This window comes from Echinops telfairi, unplaced genomic scaffold (genome assembly GCF_000313985.2).
Source record: "Echinops telfairi isolate 266 unplaced genomic scaffold, ASM31398v2 ScPeMD7_7414;HRSCAF=8452, whole genome shotgun sequence".
In the NCBI taxonomy this organism is placed as follows: Eukaryota; Metazoa; Chordata; class Mammalia; order Afrosoricida; family Tenrecidae; genus Echinops; species Echinops telfairi.
The window spans coordinates 3,218,439-3,231,212 of record NW_022111314.1 but is presented as its reverse complement, the minus strand read 5'-3'; positions in this window follow the sequence as shown (position 1 = coordinate 3,231,212).

Sequence of the window (12,774 nt, the reverse complement as noted above, 5' to 3'; positions counted from 1 at the left end):
AAGGCGGTCACGTGAGCAGTACCGCCCCTCATTGAGTAGACAGGTGTGCTCGTGCCTCCATGCTGGCCTCATTGTTCCCAAGGGCAGACATCTGGCCTTGGGGCAGGACAGCCTCCCTTAAAGCTGAGCGATGACACGGGGTGTGTGGGGTGGGGAGGGGAAGGTAAGGGAGGGGCACCCCAGAGGCTGACCAAAGGAGAGGTGGACAGTTTCCTAGACTGTCAAGAAGGGCCCCTTTGGGGAACCCTTCTGGGGAGCCTGTAAAAACCCGACCTGACTTCGCCCTGGACTCTATGCTGCAGCCGGGCCAGCGACCAGCCGACCAGCAGACCAGCCGGGTCGCGTCCAGCTCAGCGCAGCCCGTTCTGCCTCGGGGCAGTGTGTGGCAGGAGCCTGCCCCTGCACCATTTCCTTGAGATAACTCTCTATGCACTTATTCCCACATTAGCTTCACGGTTTCGCTTCTAAAGACATCCCGGCCAAGGCGTGAATTCTGAAAACGTGTTTGCGGGGGTGGGGGGTTGAAAGGCAAATTCCCACCTGGTGAGGGCCACATCAGGGTGCTTCATGGATCTTTGTGTAGAAAGGTTGATGGTTCTTTCCCGGGTGTATCTGCCAATTCTGGTCCCCTCCCCTGGGACATTTGACAATGCTCAGACACAATTGTGGGTGTTACAGCAGTGGGGGGCCGCTGTTGCTGGCATCTGGGGGCAGGGATGGGGTGCTGCTCAGCATCAGGATGACCTCACATAGTATCAGCCGTTCTTGTGCTGGGAGATGTTGAGGGCAGGGAGGGATCTGAGAGGACAAAGCTTTGTGGGAAACCTGAATCCCTGTGTGGAGTAGCTACCCCCAGCAGGGCTCAGGCGGCCCTTTTTGATGCGGAATCCATCCGGCATCGACTATGATTCAAAGGAGCCCACGGCACAGTGGCTATGTGTTGTCCGGGTCACCATGAGGGTCACCAGTGTAAAAGCACCTGCCAGCTTCTCTGAAGGAGAAAGGCAGGCTTCCTATCCCATTCAAGAGCCAGTCTTGGGAACTCACAGGGTCAGGTCTACCCTGCCCTATAGGGTGGCTATGAATCCACATGAGGGCATTGAGTTTTGAGGGGGTTGGGGTTCTTGTTTTGTTTTTTTGGCACTATGGTTCAGGGGATCCTGGTGGCTCAGAGGTCAAGCACTTGGTTGCTAAATGAAAGGTCACTGGTTTGAACCCACCAGCCAATCTGGTCAGACTCCCTCTTAGGAGACTGTGTGCAGTTCTACTTTGTCCTTGTAGGCTCTCTGTGAGTTAGGGCGGGAGCCCTGCTGACATAGAGGGTTATGCTTTGGGCTACTAACCCCGAGGTCAGTGGTTTGAAACCACCAGCTGCTCTGAGAGAGAACAAGGAGACTGCTGCCCTAAAGAGTTGTTGATGCTTTTGCTGCTGCTGTTGTTGTTAGGTGATATTGTGTCGCTTCTGACCCTGGGCAACCTTTCTATGCAGAAGGAAACACCGCTCAGCCCAGCGCCATCCTCACAATCGTCCCTGGGCTCGAAGCCCAGGCTCGCAGCCACTGTGTCCGTCCATCTCCTTGAGGACCTTCCTCTTTTCCGCTGCCCCTCCACTTTACCAAGCATGAAGTCCCTCTCCAGGGACTGGTCTCTCCTGACAACATGTACAAAGTATGTAAGTCAAGTCTTGCCTTTGCTGCTTCTAAGGGCCAATCTGGCTGTACTCCTTCCGAGACGATCAGTTTGTCCTCTTAGCTGCCCACGGTCCTTTCCGTACTCTTCTCCAGCCCCCGCAAGTCAAACGCACCGATTCTTCAGAGGTCTCCCTTAGTCATGTCCAACTTTCATCTGCATGTGAGGCAATGGAGACGACAATCGTTTGGGTCAGGCAACCTTAGTCCTCAAAGTGACAGCCTTGCTTTTCTGGACTGTAATGAGGTCAATTGATCAGATGTTAGTTCAGGATAAGGCTGCAGAAAATTGAAACAAGTCTATAGGGGTCAAAAAAGACCTGGAGTCTATCCCACTTGAAGTTTGAGAACTTCTCAAGAACAGATTTGATGCACTGAACACTGGACAGGACACCCGAGGAGCTGTGGGAGGACACCCATGAAGGAAGCAAAAGGTCATTAAAAAGATAGGAAAGGAAAAGATTAAACTGGATGTCAGAAGAAACTCTGAAACTTGCCATTAGTCAGAGTAGCTCATGCAAATGGAAGAAAGGATGAAGTCAAGAAACGGAAAAGGAAAAAAAAAGCTGAATAGAACATTTCAAAGGGCAGCTTGAGAATTTGAAGCCAAATATGACCATGAAATGTGCAAGAGCCTGGAATTCCAAACCCCAAAGGGAGGAACAGCCCCAGCACATTCGATACGACAAGAACCTCAGGAACACACTTTAAGTCTCGAGTTGCAATTTTGAGAGATTCTATGGGCAAAATATTGCACGGTGCAGGAAGCACCCTAAGAAGATGGAAAGAATGCACGGAGGCACCAGGGGGACCCGCACGGCGCTCGACGTGTAAGGTTTCCCGAGTGGGTAATACCTTGGCCCTTGGCTTCCACGAGAAAGAATTGACACCTGATTTGTAAGCCAAGTGGGTTTTTTATGAAGGAGCGGAGCAGTTTCAGGTTGTACAGTCTCGAAAGGGGACACGCTATTTCAGGGATGCCTGCCGAGTCGCGTGGAAGCTGCGCTGGGGCTCACAACTGGCCCCGAGCAACCTCATGGAACAGCGCACCCACACTTGTTGAACTGGGGGAGGGGACCCAGGGGTGTAGGGAGAAAGAGCAAGAGGCCCCAGAGGCTGAGCACGGGGCAAGAGGACTGGGGCCAGAGAGAGCTTGGGGCATGAGCGCGCTGGGGAGAGCGGCTATGACCTAGTGCGCCTGCGCAGTCACCCTCAGCCCGACCTCCCTGCGGCTGACCAGGAGCGGGGATGAAAGGGTTTAAGAGGAGGTCCCAGAGCGAACTTCCCGCCTTTATTCCAGCCCACCCGCTGGCTGGGGGTGGGGTGGGGGCACGGTGGAAGGTATTGATTGTCTTCATTGGCTGTGTTAAGCCCAGCCCCCCAGGTGTACCTCCCACCGGACTAGGGGTTTGAATTTGAGCATGCTCAGTTTGGGAGTCTTCACAGGCATCTAATGGTTACCTAACTTCCTTCCAACCTCCTCTGGGCACTTGTGCAGGCACGGGAGGGACAACCCCTCCATTGTCTCTGTATCTAGTTACCTAACAAAAGCATTAGCCAAAACCAAAAATTAGCATTAGCCACGCATCGATGGCATGCTCATTGAAAAGTTCTTCGGAAATCTGAAGAAGCATTGGAAGCACTTACTGGTCTGTGCCAGGAAATCTGGAATACTGCTCCCTGGCTAACTGCTGGAAGCGATCCATATGCATGGCCATCCCAAAGAAAGGTGGCCCAACAGGACGCCCTACTACCGAATGAGACCAGTGAGGTGCACACAGTGCCATTTTGCTGAAGGTCATCCAAGAACAGTTGCGGCAGTCCATGGACAGGGAGTGCCAGAGGTTCAGGCTGGATTTAGAAGAGGAGGTGGAACAAGGGATATCGTTGCTGATTTAGATGGATCTTGGCTCAAAGCAGAAAATACCCGAAAACGATTTACTTGTGTCTCATTGACTCTGCAAAGGCATTCAACTACGTGGGCTAAAATAAACTGTGTATAACCTTGAGAATGGGAATTTCAGAACACTTCATCGTGCTCTGTAGTATTAAATTAAAAAAATAATTGACACTGAAGGAGGTGGGGGGCCAGCCCCCACCGCTAATACTCCTATTACTACTACTCGGGTTCAGTAATGCACAATTGTACGGTTGAGATATGTAAGTATTATATTAAAGTCATCGAGAGCATGAGAGATAATACAATAATACAGTCAGGCATGATACATAGCAACATTGCTCACCTCAGCCCAGCTTGGTGGTCCTCGTGGAGGGGGCTTAGCCGTCAGAGAAGAAGCCGCTGCTTCATCCTCCTTAGTCACCTTCTCCAGCCACCCTCGGCCAGCCACCTCTTGGGAGCCGCCCCCCTTGGGAAGCAGCTCTCCTTATTTATTGCTAACCACGCATCATATTACTTTAGGGGGATACATCACAGCATCATGCATCACAGAGAGGGGCAGTACAATTCATCCTTGAACAGGTTTGATCATTCTGGTGTCTCATACAATAAAGCAGGCAATTACTCTCCTGGGAGACATGCAAGCCCCCTGATAGCAGATAACAACCTACGTCATAGAGAGGGGTTGTAACATAGGCAATACAAGCAATAGGAGGGGGATGACCTAGGGGCGAATGTGCTATAGTAGCCTAAGCTTAGTCATCTTAGAGTGGTCCCAGGCTTGCCTACGGGCACTGCTTCGAGGGAACAATAACAGAAAGGAATGGGCCCTATTTGGGGTGAGTCAGACCTACAGTCTGGCCGCTCTAGATGGCCGATGTTGGGGAGAATAACCTCTGAACTACTTTCGCTGCCTAGTGAACAATTATTTTCAAGCTAAATCTGGCATATATTTTGGGGAGACAACTTAAGAGAAATCCTTCTGTTCCCCACAGTGCTTCTGGGCAGCCTATGCATGGCTCTAGAGGCAGTTGTGAGAACTGAATACGGGAATACTGCCTGGTTTAAAAACAGGAAAGGTGTGCGTTGGGGTTGTGGCCTCTCATCACACCTGTTCAATCTATGTGCCAAGCAAGTCATCAGAGAAGCTAGCTATGCTGATGAACGTAAGGAGGACCTGAAGCACCTGCTGATGAAGGTCAAGGGTTGCAACCTTCAGTATGGATGACAACTCAATGTAGGGAAGACCCAAATACTCACAACTGGACCAAACGGGAACATCATGATTAATGGAGAAAAGATTGAAGTTGTTAAGGATTTTGTCTTACTTGGATCCACAAGCAAGGCTCATGGAAGCAGCAGGGAAGAGGTCAAAAGACGTACGTACAGCATTGGGTGAATCTGCACAAGAGCGCTTTAGAAATTTGGAAAGCACGCGTGTTTCATTGGGGACGAAGGTGTGTCTGGCCCAAGGCATGGTATGTTCAGTTGCCTCATATTTGTGTGACAGTTGGACCTCGAATAGGGAAAACCAAGGGAGAATGGGTGCGTTTGAATTGTGGTGCTGGCGAAGAATATTGAAGCACCACGGGCTGCTAAAGGACAGCCAGATGCTCCTTAGCCTGAGAGGCAAGGACGCTGAGACGTCTTACATAATTTGGAGATGTTGTCAGGAGAGACCAGTCCCTGGTCTCTGGAGAAGGACGGCATGGTAAAGTGGAGGGGCAGCGAAAAAGAGGAAGGCCCTTAAGGAGCTGGCGTGACGCCATGGCTGTCAGTGACCTCAAGCAGCAGAACGATGGTGAGGATGGTGCAGGACCGGGCAGTGTTTCCTCCTGTTGTGCATGGGGTCGCTCTGGGTCAGAGCCGACTCGATGGCACCTGAGAACAACCAAGAGATGGTTTTGAACTGCTGACCTTATGGTGAGCAGCCCAATTTGTAACCATGACACCATCAGGGCTCCTCAAGATGTTTGCAGTTCATCAGGTGTCTCTGGGCCTTAAGGTCTGGAGACCAGGTGTGCTCCTTTGTGAGATGTGGGCACACAGCTTGGGGTGGTTTCTGGGTTTCAACACCCCCACTTTGGGTGGAACAAGGGCCTGAAGCCTTGGGGCAGCCTGGGGGGTGTTCCCTTGGCCACCTGCAGCTTTAGGGTGATGTTTCTGGGCACTCCCCCTGAGGACTCAATGCCCACCCAGTGGAAAGTAAGTTACGTTGGATTTGGTTTTGCTAAATTGTTTCCCTACGCCGACATCACCTGCTAACAATGGTCTGTCTGCTACCAGCTGCTGGGTGGGGCCCAACCACCCACCTTCCAGGTAGCAGGCAAGTGCTTAATGTTTGCACCACCAGGGCCCTTCCCTACTCCTCCACGCTGCATGTCGTCAGGGTCTGGGCTTTGCCAAACTGGTAGCAGGCAGTGGACCGCTGGCTGACTTCCCAGACTCGTCCTTGTGTGTGAGCTGGCTGCTGGGGTCTCAGGGTTTCCAAGTCCCCCTCTGTGTGTCTCGACCGTCCTCTCTCGCCGTTGGCCCTGGTCACATCGGGGCTTCAGAGCTGGTGCTGGATTCCCATCCTTCTTTCCAACTTCGATTATGGCGCTTTAGAATTGCTCCTGGAGGAGTGGTGGTTATGACTTGGGCTGCTAATCTCAAGGTCAGCGGTTCAAAACCACCAGTAGAAAGCTCAGGCTTTCTACTCCTGTAAAGATGTACAGCCTGGGAAACCCATGTGGGCAGTTCTACCCTGGCCAGCAATGTGGCTGTGGGTTGCAGTCAGCTTAAGAGTTTCGGTGGAAGAGAAGTTTTTGTTTTGTCTTTGCACCTCTGCTCTCTGTATGCTGTCCCTAAGGAATTGGTGCAGATTAGGGTGAATGACCATCCCATTTGCTGGATCATTCCTCCTGCTAGTGCTGCAAGCCCCACGGGGAGTCCTCAGTGCTGGGCAAACTGGGGTGATTGGTCACCCTCTTAAAGAGGCATTCATCCATCTGTTCTTGTATCACCTGTTGCAGGGCAGAGGATTGAATGTGGCTCTGAGAGCCAGTCTCTAATTCCCACCCAATGACCTTTCCCTGCGTGGGTCTGGTGCGAAGGGCGGGGAAGCTAGGGATAGGATTCACCTGTGAGTAATGACGAATGGGTCCTGCTGTGTATAAAATGAGGCCCCGCCCCTGAGAAGCAGGAGGGGGAATCTTATTAACAGTGAGAGTCAGGGGTGGAGAGGGTGCTCTGGACCTGAGATCCCTGCGCAGTGCGCCTCCTGGATCCAGAAGATAGCGGTGATGTCAGAGGATCAGCAGCAGAACCAGGAGCCAGAGTGCGGGACAGACGGATGGACTTGCCACCCACGAAGCAGGTAAAGCTGGGTGCTCCAGTGCAGGAGGCTGGTTTGCGGAGTGGGGTGCCTCTGGGCACTTAATTCAGGGAGCTGGGTTGGCTCACCCACCAGGTAGAGCTGAATGCCTTTGGGGTGATTTTCTAGGTGAGCGGTATACCATTTGGGCATTGGTTAGCAGACTTGACAGAACTTTGTAGCGTGTCCTGATCAACAACTCTAAGCGTTCATTGCTCACTGGCATGACAACTTGTTAGCCCCCTCAACAAGCCCTGTGATCAGCAATTTGGGGCTCTGTAAAACCGGAGGCCTATTGAAGACAATACACACCTGCATGGCATTTGATTTTGTAATCCCCGTGGTGCGCTGGATTCCTTTGGGTTGCTCCTGGATTTATGGCTTGTCTTAGGGCGTCTTTTGCAAAGAAAGGTCCATCAGGTTTCTGGCGCCATTTTCCCCACTGCGTGCGCTCACTTCCAGCCCCAGTCTCACGTAGGGAAGTCCCCACAATACAAGAGGGCTTTCTAAGATTCATGGAGAATTCCATTAGCTTTGCATCCCATTTCCAGACGACCTCTTTGCACACCCCTGGTGTTTCAAGCTTGTTCCCTGGTGGCGTAGCGGTTCCATGTGGGACTGTGGGCTGCGCACTGCAGGGCGGTTGGTTTGAAACCACCAGCTGCTCCTCGGGAGAAAGATGAGGCTTTCTACTCCCACAGAGCAGAGTCTGGGAAACCCACGGGGTGGCTCTGCCGTGTGAGCCCCCGTGAGTCGGAGTAGAATTGAGGGCAGCAAGTTTGGTTTTGTGTGTTTTTCTTCCCGCCAAGGTCCACTCCTGAGACGGTGTGTGAATGTGAGTTTATGTGCACTGGGGACACAAGGAAAAACTGTTTGCCTGACTGCCGGGGGCGGGGAGTGAACCCACCTGACCTCCGAGGGCTGCCCGCTGGCTGAGGGCAGGAGGCGGTGATTGGTGGGACTGGGTGTCCCACCCTGAGTTCACAGTGCAGTGGCCACATGTGACAGTCAATGTGCCCTGTAAGGCTTCCTCGATAGGAGCCTTCATGAGGGGCCCCTGGTGGCACCATGGTTAAAGCGCTAGTCTGCGCATTGGAAGCTGGTTCAAGCCCACCAGCTGCTCCCTGGGAGGACAAGGAGGCCGGCTGCTTCTGTGGAGTTGTCGGCCTCCGAAGTCCTGTGGTCAGAACTGACCCGAGGGCCGTGGGCTTTCACCCTTTTTAGGGGTGCAGATCACCAGGTCTTTCTCCCGCAGAGCCACTCGGTGGGTTCAAACGGGTTAGCAGCCGGCGCTTAACCACGGAGCCACCAGGCCATCCCAGCAGGCAGGGCGGCCCAGCAGCATGTAGCCCAGGGCACTTCGATCCTGCTGGGCATCACTCCCCACCCCACCTCTGAGTGCTTGTTGAGGTGGGGTGGGGGAGTGTTCCTCTTTGTGCATGCCCCCCACCCCTACCCCCTGATCAGGGGTCCAGAGCTTCTGAGCCCACATGGAGAGTTTGGGGGGAGTGAGTGTGTGTCCCGTGCGGTCCTGTTTTCTCTCCACGGGCCATCAGGTGTGCGTTGAATGATGTCCCCGGGGCAAGGAACGCCTTGCAGGACCTCAGCTGTGCAGAGTCACGGGTACTTCCTCACCGGCCCTGTCCTGGGGTGGGGGGATTCCTGAGGGGCTGTCAGGAGACTTGGGACAGCCTTCTTTGGGTCATCCCAATGACTTCCTGTCCTTAGGAATGGTGGTCTGTGAGGGGGTCCCCACACTGGAACTGGTCCTCAGGAGTGACTTTGCAGTTGTGGAAAACGGTAAAGACAGATGGACAGACAGACAGCGGGACACAGGGCCTGCTTGTCCCCATGTCCGGACCAAGAAAGTGACTTCTGTGTTTTCCAGTGGGTATGTAATGGGGCGAACAGAGCTTTCTAAAGCATACGTGTCCTACATAGTCTACGGGTGCTATCATAAGGGGGTAGCCTAATGAACCCGCCGTGAGGGGTTCATCATCTTGACCGAGGGCTGGTTGACCTCGGGCGCCCCGAGCCCTGCCCAGGGGGGTGACATGTAGGTGGGCTCGCCTCTAGAACCTGCCTGCTCTGATCTACACACACCCTCCAGGCACAGGGAGTAACTGGGCGCAGCTAGGAGCCGTCTTTTATCTGCTCCTTTATGGGGGGCCGCTGGAGGGGCTGTGTCTGGTCATGAGAATGTGTGTTCAGATTTATCTCCTAACCCTGAGGGTCTTCCCCCACCGGGGTCGGCTCTCCAGACACACAGCGAGGAGCAGGGGGGCGGTGGGGGGGGGTGTTAGCTGCCTGACACGCTCATCCAGCCCCTCAGCTGACCGCTGGTCGCAACTACCCAGGGCGTGGCCTTTCCCTAGCCCCTCCAGGTGGCAGTGTAATGCAGCCCAGCTGCAGATCCCCTAGCCTGGATGGGCGGGTGGCTGGTGGGAGGGGGCCGGTTACACTCTGGCACCTTCTCCCCCGAGGGCTTTAGGTATCCCCACCCCTCTTTGCTGGATATCTGCTTAGATGCACCACCATGAGTGGACTCCTAGCCCCCCAAATATGCTGTAAATCACACATACACACCACCCACTCCCGCGCGGTCCATTGCAGGGAGCTCTGGAGGTGCAGGAGGTTACACGTTGAGCTGCTAACCACGAAGTCTGTGGTTCAAACCCACCAGCTGCTCCTGGGGAGAGAGATGAGGCTCTCTACTGCAGCAAAGACTTCATGATAGCCTTGTCTGTACAACTCCCCTTGATGTGGGGGAAATAAAAAAGATTTTGAGCCTCACCCCCACAGGGGTAGTTCGACTCTGTCCAGAAGGGTCATTGAGGCATAATCCAGTCTACAGTAGTAGTGACTTTGGGGCCTGCAACCCCCACAAAGTTGTGGTTGGAGCCATTAGCAGCAGGGTGGCTTTACTTGTTATGTCAATGAGGGGGGACCCCTGTCGAGGCCGCCCTGAAGGCAGGGCAGCAGGCCACCAGGGGCACCGGGCTGCTGCTCCCCCATAGTGCGCTGGAACCAGAGCTGAGAATCCAGGACCTGCCCCCAGAGCCCAGAGAGGGAGGACGCGAGCAAAGCTTTCTCTGGAGCAGGTGCCCGGGTTGAGCCCAGGCCTCCTCGACCCTGCGGGGATCGTTTGTTTGTTGAATCAGCCCAGTTGTACTTCATTAGGCATCCCCAGAGAACTGTGAGGAGCCCCGGTGGCAGAGTGGTTATCAGTTGGGCAACTGGCTGCAGGGTCAGCAGTTCAAAGCCACCAGCTGCTCCTCCGGAGTAAGGCAGGATTTTCTACTCCTGTAGAGTTCCAGCCTCAGAAACCCACGGGGCAGCTCTACCTTGTCCTAGCGGTCGCTGTGCAGCAGCATCCGCTAGAAGGGAGTTTGGGTTTTTGCGGGGAGAGAATGCGAGTTAGGTTTTGTGTCCACTTGGCCAGGGCTCTCCCAGGTTTGGTGGGTGAGACCGAATCCTCCCCCAGTGCTGTGACCTAACAGTGAACATCATCTCCAAAGTGGGATCCGCTGTGAGCAGCCGACCCGTGGCTTGGAGAAACACTCTGATCACAGCCCTGATGCAACCAATTGAAAGGGCATTTGGGGGGGGCGTGGCCTGCTTCCAGTACAAGTGGATGCTTTGGGAAAGCTTGCTTTTTGCTGCGTCTGGATCTTGCGTTCACACCTTCCAGCCTGCCTTCTGAGGTGCCTCGAGAAGGATTTGAACCCCCAACCTTTTGGGTCCCCCAAGGGTGTCTGTCCCCCACTTGCACCAAGCAGGGCTCCTGGGTGACGTGCTTGCCTGGGTGTGAAGGAGCCTCAGTGACGGCTGACCTTGTCTTTCTCCCCAAGCACAGTCTGTCACGAATGATTCACTCGCCCTTTCTGCACACACAGCCGGAAACGGCGCTTCCTGCTCCTCATTTCCGGCTTCTGGAACCAGGAATTCTGACTGGTCTCCTGGACGCTGGGGCAGACACACAGACAGGCAGCCTGCTGACTGCTCGCTCACGCACAGCCGCGCTCCTTGCTGCAGCCCTGGAGGAGAAAGAACGCATGCTCCCGGGACTGTCAGTTTGTGTTGCTGTGTCGGCAGACAGCTCAAAGCTGGGGACCCACCAGGCGGCTCAGAGGGAGAAGGACCTGGAGAGGGGCCCCCATCCACATGGTGGCTTAGGACCCTGGGGGAGCAGCCCCCTCTGCCCCATGGGGTCGCTTCGATGTGGCGGCAGCGGTTTTGGTTCGTCTGTTGAAAGCGGTGGTGTTTTCTGAGCATGATCCAGCTTCAGTGAACAATTTGCTGCTAATTCCTCCTCTCTGATAATGGGGCAGCCCCCGGGCATTGGAAGGACCCGTGTCGGCGGTCCTGTTGGTTAAGCTGCTGGGCTGTGAAGCACCAGGTCGCTAGTTCAAACCCGCCAGCCCTTGCCGGGCGGGGTGGGGGATGAGTCTGTCTGCTCTGTGAAAAGCCAGGGTCTGAGTGGGAGGGACTGGCGGGCAGTGTGGGCTGGGCCCTCGAGACCAGTCCTGGAATCATTTCTTTGCAGCGGCAGCCCTGAAATGGTCTGTTTCTCCCGGCAATCTAAATTAATTAATTTTAAAAATCAATTAGATTCAATCTTTACTGTCACACCCCCATATAGATTTCAAAACGTTTGTGGGCCAGCAGAAGGAGAGGAAGTCGGGGGAGGGGGGGCTCCCTACTTTCTGAAGCCCTGTACCCCTGTGGGGTACACTCTATGTCTCCACCCTCACCCCAGTCTGTTCCACTGGAAGAAGTATGGCCAGCAGCTCCTTAGAGGCAGACAGTGAGTCTTGGTCTTACATCCGTACTTCGTGGACATGCTGTCAGGAGAGCCCAGTCCCTGGAGAAGGGCATTATTTGGTAGAAGGGCGGGGCCATGAAAAACAAAGGCCCTCAGTGAGATGGACGGACACCGTAGTGGGCTCAGGCTCAGGGACAACTGAGGATGGTGTGGGGCCATGTTGCCTTCTGCCATGCACAGGGCAGCTACAGACTGGACACGTCCGGTGAGCTTGCAGGCCCACCTGTGGGTGGACTGGCAGGTGCTGCCCATCGTTCCTGGCAGGGGTCAGGAGGCTGGGTGTATCCCCAGTGCTTGCTTACATGTCATCTTTTATCCCTGTGCCCCTTTGTAGGGGTTTCCCTTTGCCCTGGTCTTGTTGGTGATGTCCCCTTATTTGTGTCACCACCCCTCCAGCCTGTTAGGGAGCATCTGGGTGATTTCACTTCCGGCCCCGGTGACCTTGAGAGCATGCTCCTGCCCCTGGTGTGTGGCCCTCTCCCTGACTGCACGTGGTGGTCTGTCTCGGGCAGCACTTGCCCTCTGGGGGGGACTGCTCCCTCTCAGTGCAGCACCTTCAAGGGCACCCTGCGTCCCTGTGCTCCGGGCAGAGGTGGCAAGTGTGGTGAGGGGTTTGCAGACTCCTTCTTCCGTGCAGGATTTCAGGGGTTTGTCTGCACCACAGGAGTGTGCTCCAGCCTTTGGTTGCATGAGGAATCTCGGGGTCCCGGCCAGGGTGGAGCCCTGGGGCGTTGTGGGTCAGGCCTCCATCGGCTGTAAGGCCTGTGCTTCGAGCCCACCGCTGCTCTGAGCATCGGAGGAGTAGGCCCTCCACTCACATAAAGGCTGCGCTCTGGGGGACCTGCATAGGGCCGCTAGGTGTCAGAATCCACTCCATGGCGGTACATTTGTGCCTCTTGTGTTTGTAGATTAAAGGGATTTCCACCTGGAATCGAGGTCACAGGTGAATGTACTCCAGTGGCCTATAGCCAGGCAGGGCAGGGCGAGGTCCCCCTCTCAGCTCCCCCTC